This window comes from Scyliorhinus torazame, chromosome 24 (assembly GCF_047496885.1).
Source record: "Scyliorhinus torazame isolate Kashiwa2021f chromosome 24, sScyTor2.1, whole genome shotgun sequence".
In the NCBI taxonomy this organism is placed as follows: Eukaryota; Metazoa; Chordata; class Chondrichthyes; order Carcharhiniformes; family Scyliorhinidae; genus Scyliorhinus; species Scyliorhinus torazame.
This window is the reverse complement of record NC_092730.1, coordinates 36,705,989-36,723,820: the sequence shown is the minus strand read 5'-3', so window position 1 is coordinate 36,723,820 and position 17,832 is coordinate 36,705,989. Positions and strand designations below refer to the sequence as shown.

The 17,832-nt window shown below is 45.8% G+C and overlaps 3 non-coding genes across 3 annotated transcripts; 1 reads left to right on the top strand and 2 right to left on the bottom strand.

Moving 5' to 3' along the window:
- Positions 1-2,889: 2,889 nt before the first annotated feature.
- Positions 2,890-2,961, bottom strand: trnag-ucc (transfer RNA glycine (anticodon UCC)). Its single transcript has one exon. It is a non-coding gene; the product is annotated as a tRNA-Gly (tRNA).
- A 1,791-nt stretch (positions 2,962-4,752) lies between these two features.
- trnag-ucc (transfer RNA glycine (anticodon UCC)) lies at positions 4,753-4,824 on the top strand. Its single transcript has one exon. It is a non-coding gene; the product is annotated as a tRNA-Gly (tRNA).
- A 12,473-nt stretch (positions 4,825-17,297) lies between these two features.
- On the bottom strand, positions 17,298-17,369 carry trnag-ucc (transfer RNA glycine (anticodon UCC)). The gene has a single exon. It is a non-coding gene; the product is annotated as a tRNA-Gly (tRNA).
- Between the last annotated feature and the right edge of the window lie 463 nt (positions 17,370-17,832).

The following is a 17,832-nucleotide window of genomic DNA, read 5'->3' as shown; positions in this document are numbered from 1 at the left end:
ATTATATTGAACTTGGGACGGCGGGATTTATGAGAACATAATATTTGGTGATGATCTTTTCTTATATTTTGGTTGTGTTGAATCCGTCAACATGTTGTATGTGGGAGTGAGGTGCATTCGCTCTGCCCTTCTCTGGTCCCGTTTGTAAATGGGGGATTCCTGTCACTCTCAGGTAATGAGTGAGAGTGAAAGAGACAATCTGAAACTGACAGTCTTCGTCACTATATGTGCCTGTGGATACGGTGTCAGTGGAACCGCTCCTTGACACCAGTTCTTCGGCTACCCACAGTACAGTTGAGGTTACCGGGATGACTTCTCCCCTAATTCTCTTCAGCCAGCTCTCCAGGATGATCCTCCTCCTGTTTGTAGACGGGAGGGGTTCTTTAGCTACTTTCCTGTAAGAAGATCGCGTATTAAAATTCAATAAAGTAAAGGAGTTGTATCATGTGGTTAATGAGATGCACAATAATCCATTGTACTCTACACACATGGAATGAAATCCCATCCTCGTCTGTAATGTGTCTGTTGTGTCTCTGTTTGGTCCACTTCATGAGCAATAAGTAAAAATGCTGTGATTTTTAGCATTTGTTCAAGGGCTTGGAGGGTGGTGAATTCGTCCAACACTGTCCATGTTGATACCACGTTATAAAAAGGTGAGAAAGTTACTTATTTCACTCCCTGCCCTAATTGCGCATAAATCCTGAGTTCGAAATTGCTTCTTCCTCTCAATTTGAAACTCAAAAAGTCGCTCAAAAGATAAGTTCATCAGGTATAGGAGCAGAATTAAGCCATTAGACCGATCGAGTCTGCACGCCATTCTATCATGGCTGAGTTGTTCCTCATCTGCTACCTACAAAGTTACAGATGAAGTGGTCGATTGCAATATCAGCCAGAGCACCTCCTCCCGAGAACACACGTCTTCGGAGCGGGAGTAGGCAATTTAGCCTACTGAGCCTAACACCTTCCATGTGATCCTGGCTTATGCCATCCTGGCCTCAACTCCACCATCCTGCCCGTTGTCCATAACCCATCAACTCATTACCAATAAACATCTCTCTAACCCCTCCTTAACTTTACTCACTCTCCCTGTATGCAACGCACCCTGGGGTAGCGAATTCCACAGAATCACAACCCTTTGGGAGAAGTAGTTTTTCCTCAAATCTTTTTTAAATTTGCAATCTCTTATTCTAAAACTATGACCTCTCGTTTTAGAATGCCCCATAAGAGGAAGCATCAGCCCCCCGTCTACTTTATCCATACCTTTTGGCATCTTATACACCTCAATTAGATAATTGCGCATAGATTCTGAGTGAGACTATGGCCAGTCTTCCTCAGTTTGAAACTCATGGTGTCGCGCAAAATCATCCGATACAACTATTACTGCGATGGCCGGGATCCGAACCCGGTACAACTGCTTGGAAGAAAGCTGTGCTGACCACTGCACCACCATCGCTGCATTTCCAAATTTGAACACCAGGTGGAATAGATGGAGGCCGATACTTTCCATCTGTTCATGGATGCAAAACGAGGGAAGACACATTAACTTGCGCGCTTGTGGGCCGCGGTAAAGGTGATCGACTGATAATCTATTGTGCTCTGCACACGTGGGTTCGAATCCCATACTCCTCGAAATTGTATCCACTGTTTCCGCGAAATGTGACTACTTTTTCCAAGGTGGATCCACAATCACTGATGTGACAGTCTATTACAAGTTGTCAGGCCAGAATGCATCCAGTTGGGTTAGAGGAGGGACGTGTTTGGGGCTGAACAGCTCATTGACACCAGTTCTTCTTCGGCTACCCACAGTCTCGTCGAGGTGACCGGGTTGACTTCTCCCACAATTACATTCTGCTACCTCTCCTGGATTAATTTCATTCTATTTGTCACTGGAGGAGTGCGTCGGCTGCTTGTCTGTGAGAAGATCGGACATTAATGTTTCATGAAGTAAAGTAGTTGTACCACGTGGTTAAGGGGCTGCACAATAATCCTTTACGCTCTGCGCACGTGGGTTCGAATCCCATCCTCGGCTGAAACGTGTCTGCTGTGTCTCTGTTTGGTCCATGTCACGAGCATAAAGTAAAAATGCTGTGATGTTTAGCTTTTGTTTAAGGGCTTGGGGGTGGTTAATAGTCGAACACTATTCATGTTGAAATCACATTACAAATAGGTGAGAAAGTTACTTATTTAACTCACTGCTCTAATTGCGCATAAATTCTGATTTGGAAACTGTTTCTGCCCCTCAGTTTGAAACTCACGAAGTCGCGCAAAAGTTACGTTCATAAAATATCAGGAGCAGAATTAAGCCATTAGACACATCGAGTCTGCCCCGCCATTCTATCGTGCTGATATGTTCCTCATCTGCTACCGACAATGTTTCAGATGAAGAGGTCGATTGCGCTTTAGCCAGAACACATCCTCTCTGGAAAACAAGACTTCGGAGCTGGAGTCGGCAATTTAGCTTCGTGAGCCTAACACATTTCACGTGATCTTGGCTGATCCCATCCTGGCCTCAACTCCACCGTCTGGCCCGTTCTCCACAACCCTTCAACTCCTCACCAATAAAAATCTCTCTAACACCTCATGAAATTTACTCAGTCTCCCTGCATCCAACACACTCTGGGGTACCGAATTCCACAGACTCACACCCTTTGCGAGAAGTAGTTTTACCTCCACTCTTTTTTAATTTGCGATCTTTTATTCTAAGGTCATGACCTCTCGTTTTAGAATGCGCCACAAGAGGAGGCATCAGCTCCATGTCTACCTTTCCGGACCTTTTGGCATCTGATACACCTCAGTTCGATAATTACACATACATTCAAGTGAGAAACTGTTGACCAGTTTTTCTCAGTTTGAAACTCACGATGTCAAGACATCCGCGCTAGCAATTACTGCGATGGCCGGGAATCGAACCCGAATCAACTGCCTGGAAGGCAACTGTGCTCACCACTATACCACCATCGCTTCATTTCCATCGTTGAACACCAGTTTGAAACGAACGAGGCAGATAATTTCCATCAGTTCATGGATGCAAAACAAATTGAGACGTAATGATCCCAGGATTCCGGGTAAATGTCTCGTCTCTTGTTGTAAATAGTCTGGCTGGTTGGATTATTGAGGTGTCTCAGTCGACATCTCCCCGAAAACTCTACTGCCGCCTTTACTGGATGAATGTCCTCCTGTTTGGACACTGGAGGGTTCTCTGGCTACTTGTTTGTGAAAGCAGCACCAGAAGCAGCTGTGGAGAGAGATTCCAGTCGCAAGGATGCAACTGTACAATTGGATCCTTCACGCCGCTCAGATCTTAGACTCTCAATATCTTCATGTGAGGAACAGGTCGGCGGGAGTTCGGTCTTTGTTGATTGCAGCAAACTGATCAATGCAACAATGCGAAGCTCCTTAACCCTCAGCGGCTTGGAGAAGGACGGCACTTAGATACAGGACTCTGGCTGGTGTTCAAAAATAGGAAAAGCACAACTGATTAGAAATGAAATGACAATGAAGATAGAATTTAAAGTTCTTCAGTGAGCGATGGCGGTATAATGGTGAGCATAGCTGCCTTCCAAGCATTTCATCTAGGTTCGATGCCCGGCCATCACAGAAAAAATTTATTTCGAAATTTTGGGGAGCAAGGTAGCGCCGTGGTTAGCACAGTTGTTTCACAGCTCCAGGGTTCCAGGTTCGATTCCCGGCTTGGGTCACTGTCTGTGCGGAGTCTGCACGTTCTCCCCATGTCTGCGTGAATTTCACCCCGGGTGCTCCGGTTTCCTCCCACAGCATAAAGACGCTCTGGCTAGGGGAATTGGTCATGCGTAATTGCCTTTAGTGTCCAAAAAAGTAGGAAGGATTATTGGGTTGCGGGGTGAGTGTGATAGGATGGAATTGACGTCTTAAGTGGGTCGGTGCAGACTCGATGGGCCGAATGGACTCCTTCTGCTCTGTATGTTCTCTGTCTATGTCTATTTGTGCACGTAGCATAACGTTGTCGCCAGCTCGTCAGGCTGGCCGAGCGGTCGAAGGCGCTGCGTTAATGTTGCAGTCTCCTCCGGAGGCGTGGGTTCGAATCCTACTTCGGACATTGCCTTTTTTTCCACGAGGTTACATTTCTCCAACAAATGTTCAACCCCAGGAAGATCTAATACCTCCCATTCAATGGGGAAGCGGTGGCCTCGGGACGTGAGATTCGCACTTAAATTCGCACAGCAAGACCCCACAGTCAGAAGCCCAGTTCATGACGGGATGATCTGCTCAGTGACTCTGGTTGAGGAATTAATATTGATCCCAGGACTCCGAGTAAATTTCCACTTCCCTTGTTGTAAATAGTCTGGCTGGTTGGATTGTCGGACGTGAATCAGTTGGCTTCTTCCAGAAAGTTCTTCTGCCGCCTTTACATCATGAGCGACCTCCTGTTTTGACACTGAAGGGTTCTCTGGCTACTTGTTTGTGAAAGCAGCACCAGAATCAGCTGTGGAGAGAGTTTCCAGTCGCAAGGATGCAACTGTACAATTGGATCCTTCACGCCGCTCAGATCTTAGACTCTCAATACCGTCGTGTGAGGAACAGGTCGGCGGGAGTTCGGTCTTTGTTGATTGCAGCAAACTGATCAATGCATCAATGCGAAGCTCCTTAGCCCCCAGCGGCTTGGAGAAGGACGGTACTCAGATTCAGGATTATGGCTGGTGTTCCAAAATAGGAAAAGCACAACTGATTAGAAATAAAATGCGAATGAAGATATAATTTAAAGCGGGTCTGTGAGCGATGGTGGTACAGTGGTGAGCATAGTTGCCTTCCAAGCAGTTGACCCGTGTTCGATTCTCGGCCATCGCAGAAGAAATTTATTTCGAAATTTTGGACAGCAAGGTAGAATCGTGGTTAGCACAGTTGCTTCACAGCACCAGGGTTCCAGTTTCGATTCCCGGCTTCGGTCACTGTCTGTGCGGAGTCTGCATGTTCTCCCTGTGTCTGCGTGAATTTCACCCCGGGTGCTCTGGTTTTCTCCTACAGCCCAAAGACGTGCAGGCTAGTTGAATTGGCCATGCAAAATTGCCCTTCGTGTCAACAAAAGTAGGAAGGATTATCCGGTTGCGGGGTGAGGGTGATAGGGTGGAATTGAGGGCTTAAGTGGGTCGGTGCAGACTCGATAGGCCGAATGGCCTCCTACAGCACTGTATGTTCTATGTCTATGTCTATTTGTGCACGGAGCATAACATTTCCCCCAGCTCGTCAGGATGGCCAAACTGTCTTGCTGGAGGCGAGGGTTCGAATGCCCCTCTGACATTAACTTTTCTTCCACGTGCTTACATTTCTCCAGCAAAATGTTCAGGCCCAGGGAGATCCAATACCTCCGATTCAAAGGGGAAGCGGTGGCCTCGGGGCGTGAGATTCGTGCTTAAATTCGCACAGCAAGTTCCCACAGGCAGAAGCCCAGTTCATGACGGCATGATCTGCTCAGTAACTCTGGATCAGGAATTAATAATGATCCCAGGACTCCGGGTAAATTTCCACTTCCCTTGTTGTAAATAGTCTGGCATGTTGTATTGGCGGATGTAAATAAGTTGGCTTCTCCCAGAATGTTCTTCTGCCGCCTTGACAGCATGAACATCCTCGTGTTTGGACACTGGAGGGGCTATTAGGCTACTAGCCTGTGAAAGCAGCACCAGAAGCAGCTCTGCAGAGAGATTCCAGTCGCCAAGATGCAACTGTCTAATTGGATCCATCAGGCCGCTCAGATCTTAGACTCTTAATACCTTCGTGTGAGGAACAGGTAGGCGGCAGTACGGACTTTGTTGAATAGAGCAAACTGATCAATGCAGAAATGAGAGCTCCTTAACACACAGCGTGTTGGAGAACGATCGCACTCAGATACAAGAGTCTGGCTGGCGTTCAAAAATAGTAAAACCACATCTAGTGTGAAATGAAATGAAGATGAAAATTGAATTTAAATCGATTCGCCGATGGAGCATATCTTGGGTTACAGCGCGTCAGGATGGCCGAATGGTCGAAAGCGCTGCGTTAAAAGTTGCAGTCTCCTCTGGAGGGGTGGGTTCGAATCCTACTTCTGACATTAACTTTTCCTCCACGTGGTTACGTTTCTCCAGCAAAATGTGCAACCCCAGGAAGATTCAATGGGGAAGCGGTTACCTTCGGGAATGAGATTCCTGCTTACATTCGCACAGCAAGACCTCACAGGGAGAAGCCCAGTTCATCACTGGATAATATAAGAACTAGGAGCAGGAGTAGGCCATCTGGCCCCTCGAGCCTGCTCCACCATTCAATGAGATCATGGCTGATCTTTTGTGGACTCAGCTCCACTTTCGGGCCCGAACACCATAACCCTTAATCCCTTTATTCTTCAAAAAACTATCTATCCTTATCTTAAAAACATTTAATAAAGGAGCCTCTACTGCTTCACTGGGCAAGGAATTCCATAGATTCACAACGCTTTGGGTGAAGAAGTCCTTCTAAACTCAGTCCTAAATCTACTTCCCCTTATTTTGAGGCTATGCCCCCTAGTTCTGTTTTCACCCGCCAGTGGAAACAACCTGCCCGCGTCTATCCTTTCTATTCCCTTCATAATCTCATATGTTTCTATAAGATCCCCCCTCATCCTTCTAAATTCCAATGAGTACAGTCCCAGTCTACTCAACCTCTCCTCGTAATCCAACCCCTTCAGCTCTGGGATTAACCTAGTGAATCTCCTCTGCACACCCTCCAGTGCCTGTACGTCCTTTCTCAAGTAAGGAGACCAAAACTGAACACAATACTCTAGGTGTGGCCTCACTAACACCTTATACAATTGCAGCAGACCCTCCCCAGTCTTAAACTCCATCCCTCTAGCAATGACGGACAAAATTCCATTTGCCTTCTTAATCACCTGTTGCACCTGAAAACCAACTTTTTGAGACTCATGCACTAGAACACCCAGGTCTCTCTGCACAGCAGCATGTTTTAATATTTTATCATTTAAATAATAATCTCTTTTGCTGTTATTCCTACCAAAATGGATAACCTCACATTTGTCAACATTGTATTCCATCTGCCAGACCCTAGCCCATTCACTTAGCCTATCCAAATCCCTCTGCAGACTTCCAATATCCTCTGCACTTTTTGCTTTACCACTGATCTTAGTGTCGTATGCAAACTTGGACACATTGCCCTTGGTCCCCAACTCCAAATCATCGATGTAAATTGTGAACAGTTGTGGGCCCAACACTGATCACTGAGGGACACCACTAGCTACTGATTGCCAACCAGAGAAACACCCATTAATCCCCACTCTTTGCTTTCTATTAATTAACCAATCCTCTATCCATGCTACTACTTTCCCCTTAATGCCATGCATCTTTATCTGATGCAACAACCTTTTGTGTGGCACCTTGTCAAAGGCTTTCTGGAAATCCAGATATACCAGATATACCACATCCATTGGCTCCCCGTTATCTACCGCAATGTTAATGTCCTCAAAATATTCCACTAAATTAGTTAGGCGCGACCTGCCCTTTATGAACCCATGCTGCGTCTGTCCAGTGGGACAATTTCCATCCAGATGCCTCGCTATTTCTTCCTTGATGATAGATACCAGCATCTTCCCTACTACCGAAGTTAAGCTCACTGGCCTATAATTACCCGCTTTCTGCCTACCTCCTTTTTTAAACAGTGGTGTCACGTTTGCTAATTTCCAATCCGCCGGGACGGCCCCAGATAATTTTGGTAAATTATCACTAGTGCATTTGCAATTTCCCTAGCCATCCCTTTTAGCACTCTGGGATGCATTCCATCAGGTCCAGGAGACTTGTCTACCTTTAGCCCCATGAGCTTGCCCATCACTACCTCCTTGGTGATAACAATCCTCTCAAGGTCCTCACCTGTCAAAGCCTCATTTCCATCAGTCACTGGCATGTTATTTGTGTCTTCCACTGTGAAGACCGACCCAAAAAACCTGTTCAGTTCCTCAGCCATTTCCTCATCTCCCATTACTAAATCTCCCTTCTCATCCTCTAAAGGACAAATATTTACCTTAGCCACTCTTTTTTGTTTTATGTATTTGTAGAAACCTTTACTATCTGTTTTTATATTCTGAGCAAGTTTACTCTCATAATCTATCTTACTCTTCTTTATACCTTTTTTAGTAGCTTTCAGTTGCCCCCTAAAGATTTCCCAGTCCTCCAGTCTCCCACTGATCTTTGCTACTTTGTATGTTTTATCCTTCAATTTGATACTCTCCCTTATTTCCTTAGATATCGACGGTCGATTTTCCCTCTTTTTACCGCCCTTCCTTTTTGTTGGTATTTACCTTTGCTGAGCACTGTGCAAAATCACTTGGAAGGTTCTCCACTGTTTCTCAACTGTTTCACAATAAAATATTTGCTCCCAGTCTACCTTAGCTAGTTCTTCTCTCATCCCATTGTAATCTCCTTTGTTTAAGCGCAAAACACTAGTGCTTGATTTTACCTTCTCACCCTCCATCTGTATTTTAAATTCCATCATATTGTGATCGCTCCTTCCGAGAGGTTCCCTAACTATGAGATCCTGAATCAATCCTGTCTCATTACACAGGACCAGATCTAGGACCGCTTGTTCCCTCGTAGGTTCCACCTAGGAAACTATCGCGGATACATTCTATAAACTCCTCCTCAAGGCTGCCTTGACTGACCTGGTTAAACCAATCAACATGTAGATTAAAATCCCCCATGATAACTGGTGTACCATTTCTACATGCATCTGTTATTTCATTGTTTATTGCCTGCCCCACCATAATGTTACTATTTGGTGGCCTATAGATTACTCCTATCAGTGACTTTGTCGCCTTACTATTCCTGATTTCCACCCAAATGGATTCAACCTTATCCTCCATAGCACCGGTGTCACCCCTTACTGTTGCCCGGATGTCATCCTTAAATAACAGAGCTACACCACCTCCCTTACCATCCACTCTGTCCTTCCGAAAGGTTTGATACCCTCGGATGTTTAACTCCCAGTCGTGACCATCCTTTAACCATGATTCAGTAATGGCCACTAAATCATAGTCATTCACGACGATTTGCGCCATCAACTCATTTACCTTATTCTGAATAATACGAGCATTCAGGTAAAGTACACTTATGTTGGCTTTTTTACCTCTGTTCTGAATCTTAACACCTCGATCAGTAACCTCTCCTAAGTTATATTTCCTCTTAACCTTTCTCCTAATTTTCCTTGTCATCGAACCCATATCTTCCTGTAACAACCTGCCGCGTCGCTTAACATTAATGTTTTCACTTCCCGTTTTATTTCTTTTAGTATTCGTGGTCCTATTCACTGAGCTCCCCTCAGTCACTGTACCTTGTACTGTCGCCCTTTTTGATTTTTGACTATGGCTTCTCTGCCTTACACTTTCCCCATTACTGCCTTTTATTTCTGTCCCTGTTTTACAACCTTCCAACTTCCTGCATCGGTTCCCATCCCCCTGCCACATTAATTTCAACTCTCCCCAACAGCTCTAGCAAACACCCCCCCCGCCCCCCCCCCCTAGGGCATCAGTTCCAGTCCTGCCCAGGTGCAGACCGTCCGGTTTGTACTGGTCCCACCTCCCCCAGAACCGGTTCCAATGTCCCAGGAATTTGAATCCCTCCCTCTTGCACCATCTCTCGAGCCACGTATTCATCCTCTCAATCCTGACACTCCTACTCTGACTAGCTCGTGGCACTGGTAGCAATCCTGAGATTACGACCTTTGAGGTCCTACTTTTTTAGTTTTCCTCCTAGCTCCCTAAATTCAGCTTGTAGGACCTTGTCCCGTTTTTTACCTATATCGTTGGTGCATATGTGCACCACGACAGCTGGCTGTTCACCCTCCCCCCCCCCCCCCACCCAGAATGTCCTGCAGCCGCTCCGAGACATCCTTGACCCTTGCACCAGGGAGGCAACATACCATCCTGGAGTCTCGATTGCGTCCGCAGAACCGCCTGTCTATTCCCCTTACAATTGAGTCCCCTATCACTATAGCCCTGCCATTCTTCTTCCTGCCCAGCTGCGCAGCAGAGCCAGCCACGGTGCCATGAACCTGGCTGCTGCTGCCTTCCCCTGGTGAGCCATCTCCCTCAACAGTATCCAATGCGGTATATCTGTTTTGCAGGGAGATGACCGCAGAGGACACCTGCACTGCCTTCCTACTCTTGCTCTGTCTTTTGGTCACCCATTTACTATCTCCCTCAGTACCTTTCACCTGGTACTTGTTTCTAGCTTGAAATTAAATGACGACGAAGATAGAATTTTAATCGATTTTTGCACGCAGCATATCTTTTGCGACAGCGCGTCAGGATGGTCGAGCGTTCGAAGTCACTGCATTAAGGTCACAGTCTCCTCTGGAGGCATGGGTCCGAATCCCACTGCTGATATTAACTTTTCCTCCACGAGGTTACATTTCTCCAGCAAAATGTTCACCCCAGGAAGATCCAATGCCTCCCATTCACCGGGGAAGCGGCGGCCTCAGGACGTGAGAATCCTGCTTAAATTGGCACAGCAAAACCCAACAGGAAAAGATCAGTTACTGACTGGATAATCAGATCTGTGACTCTGGCACTCAGATACAGGGTTCAAAAATAGTAAAAGCACATCAAGTTTGAAATGAAATGACGATGAATATAGAATTTAAATCGCTTTGTGCATTCCACTGAAACAATTTACCATTTCCTCCGAAGCAAAGCTTATTTTATCAAGTCAATGTGCTTCTTAATTCCTGTTAGATTTTGTTTCCTTGCTGATGTAAAATCAAAAGAAAGACTTTTTGTCCCCTGGTTTTATATCGGGATCACTGGGTCAATTTGGTTCTTTCTGGTTTGGTGGCGTCCACTGCGAACAGAACAATAGACATAAGTGAGCAGTCTTTACAAATAGAAGAGTCGAGCACAAGGGCAATGCCGCTATGCAGATTCTTCATAAAATCCTGAAAGAGAAATAGAAAATGTTGGATAACTCGACTGGTATGGCAACATCTGTGGAGAGAGAAAGACAGTTACAGTTCCGAATCCAGTACGACACTCCCTCCCATTCTCTGTTTCCATCTCCATAGCTGCTGCCAGGCCTGTTAAGGATTTCCAGCATTTTCTGTTTTTATCACGGGATTACACGCCAGCTCTCGGCGGCTGTCATGGGCACGGTGGGCGGAATGGACTCATCCTGATCTGTAACCATTTTTTGATTCTCTAAACAAGAGTTAGCAACGGGAAGTATCCAATTGGAGAGTTACACCCTGGCGTATGTAATCTCCCTCCACAGCTGCTACCGGTGCTACTTTCACAGACATGTAGCCGAAGAACACCTCCAGTGGACAAAACAGAAGGGAATTCATCCAGTGGAGGCGACAGAGAAGGATTGTGGAAGAGGTCAACTGAGTCACCTCGACTGTACTGTGGACAGCCGAAGAACTGATGTCAAGGAGCGGTTAAGCTCCAAACATGACCTTCGCCCCTCCCTCCTTTTCCTCCAAACTGCTCCCGAGTTCAGTCAATGGGACCATATCGATCGCACAGATGTTATAAAGTCCTTGCAGGGCTCGGCGGGGGTTTGAAACCGGGACCAATCGCATTTTGCCGATCAGAAGACCCTAAGCGAGAATCATACCCCTAGATCAACGAACAAGCCGGAGATCAGTATTCCGCTGAAACCATCTTACCATTACCTCCCAAGCAAAGCTTATTTTATCAACTCAACGGACTTCTTAATTCTGTTGAATTTGGTTTGGTTGTTAAAGTAAAATCAAAAGGAACTCCCTTTTGCCCCTTGCTTTCCTTATTTAGATTATTGGGTAAATTTGTTCTTTTCTGGTTTGTTGGCCTCCACAGGGAACAGAACAATAGACAGAAGGGACAAGTCTTTGTAAATAGAAGCGCCGGGCAGAAGGGCAATGCCGCTATGGAGATTCTCCATAAAATCCTGAAAGACAAATAGAAATTGCTGGACAAATCGTCTGGTATGGTAACATCTGTGGAGAGAGGAAGAGAGTTACCATTCTGAATTCAGAATGACCCTGCTTCCCATTCTCTGTTTCGCTCAACACAGCTGCTGCCAGGCATGTTGGGATTTTCCAGCATTTTTTGTTTGTATCACGGTACTATACGCCAGCTCTAGGCGATTGTCATGGACACCTTGGGCGGAATGGACTCACCCTGATCTGTTACCATTTAATGATTCTCTAAACGAGTGTGAGCAACGTGAAGTATCCAATTGGAGAGTTGCATCCTGGCGATTGGAATCTCTCTCCCCCGCTGTTTACGGTGCAGCCTTCACAGATACTTAGCAGAAGAATCCCTCCAGTGGACAAACAGGAGGAAATTCATCCAGTGGAGGCGGTAGAGGAGGGTTCTGGGAGTGGTCAACTGTGTCACCTCGACTGCACTGTGGGCAGCCAAAGAACTGGTGTCAAAGAGCGGTTAAGCCCCAAACATGACCCTCGCTCCCACCCTCCTTTTTCTCCAAACTGCTCCCTCGTTCAGTCAATGACACCATATCGATCGCACAGATATTAATAAGTGCTTTGCAAGGATCGTCCAGGATTTGAACACGTGACCTCTAGCATTTTATTGCAGCAGAAGGCCCCAAGCGAGAATCATACCCCTAGACCAACGAACCAGGTGCGCTCAACGTACCGCTGAAACCACCTTACCATTACGTCCCAAGCAAAGTTTATTTGAGCAACTCAATGGACTTCTTAATTCCCGCTGAATTTGGTTTGGTTGTGAAAGTAAAATCAAAAGAAAGTCTTCTTTGTCCCTTGCTTTTCTTATCGGGATCATTGCGTCAATTTGGTTCTTTCTGGTTCGTTGTCCTCCACTGCGAACAGAACAATAGACATACGGGACCAGTTTTTATAATTAGAAGCGCCGAGCACAAGGGCAATGCCGCTATGGCGATTCTTCATAAAATCCTGAAACAGCAATAGAAAATTGTGGATAACTCGGATGGCCGGGCAACACCTGTGGAGGGAGACAGAGAGTTACAGTTCCGAATCCAGTCTGACCCTCCTTCCCATTATCTGTTTCCCTCCCCACATCTGCTGCCAGGCCTGTTGAGATTTTACAGCATTTTCTGTCTTCATCACAGGACTACACGCCAGCTCCAGGCGACTGACATGGACACGGTGGGCGGAATGGACTCACGCTGATCATTAACCATTCTATGATTCTCTAAACGAGCGTGTAAGTTCTGAGCAACGTGAAGTATCCAATTGGAGAATTGCATCCTGGCGACTGGAATCTCTCTCCCCCGCTGCTTCCGGGGCTGATTTCACAGGCACGTAGCCGAGAAACACCTCCAGTGGACAAACAGGAGGAATTTCACCCAGTGGAGGCGGCAGAGGAGGGTTCTGGGCGAGTGTATCAGTGCCTGTCACTGTCTGTAAGTGTGCGATTGTATCAGTCAGTGTCTGTGACTGTGAGTGTATGAAAATGAAATGAAATGAAAATCGCGTATTGTCACAAGTAAGCTTCAAATGAAGTTACTGTGAAAAGCCCCTAGTCGCCACATTCCGGCGCCTGTTCGGGGAGGCTGTCACGTGAATTGAACTGTGCTGCTGGCCTGCCTTGGTCTGCTTTCAAAGCCAGCGATTTAGCCCTGTGCTAAACAGACACACGCTGATTAGATGTATCAGCGTGTGTAAATGTCTGTGAGTTGTGATTGTAACTGTCAGTATCTGTTAATGCCTGTTTGTGTGTGATTGTAGCTATCAGTGTATTTCAGTGTATGTGAGTTGTGATTGTATCTTTCAGTGTTTGATACTGTGTGTGAATGTACAATTGTATCTGTCAGTGTGGGTTACTGTCTGTAAGTGTCTGATTGTATCTGTCAGTCTCAGTTCTTATCTGTGAGTGTGATTTACCTGTCAGATTGTTACTTTCTGTCAGTCTCTGTTGCTGTCAGTATCTGTCAGTGTCTGAAAATACTGCAAATTGTTATTCGTCCTCTCCATAATGCTCATAATTGAAAACAGACACTTCTCTAATTGTTACAGTGCTCCAGGAGATCCTACACCCAGACTATAGAATTGGTGGATTCTATGGACTACTTCATGCAACATTATTTGTTTGTCTCTGAAATCCATTCTCACTCCTGTACTCGTCCAGATTTCACTTAAAAACATTTCTGCTATTCGTCTTAATTGATCCTCAAGATAAACACTTCCGAATTCTACCACCTCCATTGGGAAATACATGAATATAGATTGTTTAACTTTTACTTACTTCTAACACCTCTCAGTCCTGCCGATCACATTCTATCACCGGTTCTTCATGTTGACCTGTTTCTGCAACACCGACAGTTCATGTGAATCTCCCCCGCTCTGTTGCGGTTCTGTGTCGTGGCCAATAGATGTCAGCACACTCTGGTGGAACGAAGTTCGCAGGTAAGAGTGACACACAACTGATAACAATTGTTTATATTATATTGAACTTGGGACGGCGGGATTTATGAGAACATAATATTTGGTGATGATCTTTTCTTATATTTTGGTTGTGTTGAATCCGTCAACATGTTGTATGTGGGAGTGAGGTGCATTCGCTCTGCCCTTCTCTGGTCCCGTTTGTAAATGGGGGATTCCTGTCACTCTCAGGTAATGAGTGAGAGTGAAAGAGACAATCTGAAACTGACAGTCTTCGTCACTATATGTGCCTGTGGATACGTTGTCAGTGGAACCGCTCCTTGACACCAGTTCTTCGGCTACCCACAGTACAGTTGAGGTTACCGGGATGACTTCTCCCCTAATTCTCTTCAGCCAGCTCTCCAGGATGATCCTCCTCCTGTTTGTAGACGGGAGGGGTTCTTTAGCTACTTTCCTGTAAGAAGATCACGTATTAAAATTCAATAAAGTAAAGGAGTTGTATCATGTGGTTAATGAGATGCACAATAATCCATTGTACTCTACACACATGGAATGAAATCCCATCCTCGTCTGTAATGTGTCTGTTGTGTCTCTGTTTGGTCCACTTCATGAGCAATAAGTAAAAATGCTGTGATTTTTAGCATTTGTTCAAGGGCTTGGAGGGTGGTGAATTCGTCCAACACTGTCCATGTTGATACCACGTTATAAAAAGGTGAGAAAGTTACTTATTTCACTCCCTGCCCTAATTGCGCATAAATCCTGAGTTCGAAATTGCTTCTTCCTCTCAATTTGAAACTCAAAAAGTCGCTCAAAAGATAAGTTCATCAGGTATAGGAGCAGAATTAAGCCATTAGACCGATCGAGTCTGCACGCCATTCTATCATGGCTGAGTTGTTCCTCATCTGCTACCTACAAAGTTACAGATGAAGTGGTCGATTGCAATATCAGCCAGAGCACCTCCTCCCGAGAACACACGTCTTCGGAGCGGGAGTAGGCAATTTAGCCTACTGAGCCTAACACCTTCCATGTGATCCTGGCTTATGCCATCCTGGCCTCAACTCCACCATCCTGCCCGTTGTCCATAACCCATCAACTCATTACCAATAAACATCTCTCTAACCCCTCCTTAACTTTACTCACTCTCCCTGTATGCAACGCACCCTGGGGTAGCGAATTCCACAGAATCACAACCCTTTGGGAGAAGTAGTTTTTCCTCAAATCTTTTTTAAATTTGCAATCTCTTATTCTAAAACTATGACCTCTCGTTTTAGAATGCCCCATAAGAGGAAGCATCAGCCCCCCGTCTACTTTATCCATACCTTTTGGCATCTTATACACCTCAATTAGATAATTGCGCATAGATTCTGAGTGAGACTATGGCCAGTCTTCCTCAGTTTGAAACTCATGGTGTCGCGCAAAATCATCCGATACAACTATTACTGCGATGGCCGGGATCCGAACCCGGTACAACTGCTTGGAAGAAAGCTGTGCTGACCACTGCACCACCATCGCTGCATTTCCAAATTTGAACACCAGGTGGAATAGATGGAGGCCGATACTTTCCATCTGTTCATGGATGCAAAACGAGGGAAGACACATTAACTTGCGCGCTTGTGGGCCGCGGTAAAGGTGATCGACTGATAATCTATTGTGCTCTGCACACGTGGGTTCGAATCCCATACTCCTCGAAATTGTATCCACTGTTTCCGCGAAATGTGACTACTTTTTCCAAGGTGGATCCACAATCACTGATGTGACAGTCTATTACAAGTTGTCAGGCCAGAATGCATCCAGTTGGGTTAGAGGAGGGACGTGTTTGGGGCTGAACAGCTCATTGACACCAGTTCTTCTTCGGCTACCCACAGTCTCGTCGAGGTGACCGGGTTGACTTCTCCCACAATTACATTCTGCTACCTCTCCTGGATTAATTTCATTCTATTTGTCACTGGAGGAGTGCGTCGGCTGCTTGTCTGTGAGAAGATCGGACATTAATGTTTCATGAAGTAAAGTAGTTGTACCACGTGGTTAAGGGGCTGCACAATAATCCTTTACGCTCTGCGCACGTGGGTTCGAATCCCATCCTCGGCTGAAACGTGTCTGCTGTGTCTCTGTTTGGTCCATGTCACGAGCATAAAGTAAAAATGCTGTGATGTTTAGCTTTTGTTTAAGGGCTTGGGGGTGGTTAATAGTCGAACACTATTCATGTTGAAATCACATTACAAATAGCTGAGAAAATTACTTATTTAACTCACTGCTCTAATTGCGCATAAATTCTGATTTGGAAACTGTTTCTGCCCCTCAGTTTGAAACTCACGAAGTCGCGCAAAAGTTACGTTCATAAAATATCAGGAGCAGAATTAAGCCATTAGACACATCGAGTCTGCCCCGCCATTCTATCGTGCTGATATGTTCCTCATCTGCTACCGACAATGTTTCAGATGAAGAGGTCGATTGCGCTTTAGCCAGAACACATCCTCTCTGGAAAACAAGACTTCGGAGCTGGAGTCGGCAATTTAGCTTCGTGAGCCTAACACATTTCACGTGATCTTGGCTGATCCCATCCTGGCCTCAACTCCACCGTCTGGCCCGTTCTCCACAACCCTTCAACTCCTCACCAATAAAAATCTCTCTAACACCTCATGAAATTTACTCAGTCTCCCTGCATCCAACACACTCTGGGGTACCGAATTCCACAGACTCACACCCTTTGCGAGAAGTAGTTTTACCTCCACTCTTTTTTAATTTGCGATCTTTTATTCTAAGGTCATGACCTCTCGTTTTAGAATGCGCCACAAGAGGAGGCATCAGCTCCATGTCTACCTTTCCGGACCTTTTGGCATCTGATACACCTCAGTTCGATAATTACACATACATTCAAGTGAGAAACTGTTGACCAGTTTTTCTCAGTTTGAAACTCACGATGTCAAGACATCCGCGCTAGCAATTACTGCGATGGCCGGGAATCGAACCCGAATCAACTGCCTGGAAGGCAACTGTGCTCACCACTATACCACCATCGCTTCATTTCCATCGTTGAACACCAGTTTGAAACGAACGAGGCAGATAATTTCCATCAGTTCATGGATGCAAAACAAATTGAGACGTATTGGCATCTGAACCTGTGGGACGAAGTGGCTGAGTGATTAAAGCGATGGACTGTTTACCTTTTGTGCTGTGTACACGTGGGTTCGAATCCCGTCCTCTTCGATTTTTCATCCACACATTTTTCGGAAGTGGAATTCAGTTTTCCACGATCGATCTGCAATCACTGATGTGACAATCCTTTCCACTTTGTCAGGCCAGATTGCATCGAGTTGGATTCAAGGGAGGAATGGAGGCAGACGTGTTTGGGGCTTAACCGCTCATTGCCACCAGTTCTTCGGCTACCCACAGTGCAGTCGAGGTGATCGGATTGACTTCTCCCATAATTCTCTTCTGACGATTCTACTGGATGAACTCCCTCCTGTTTGGACACTGGAGGGG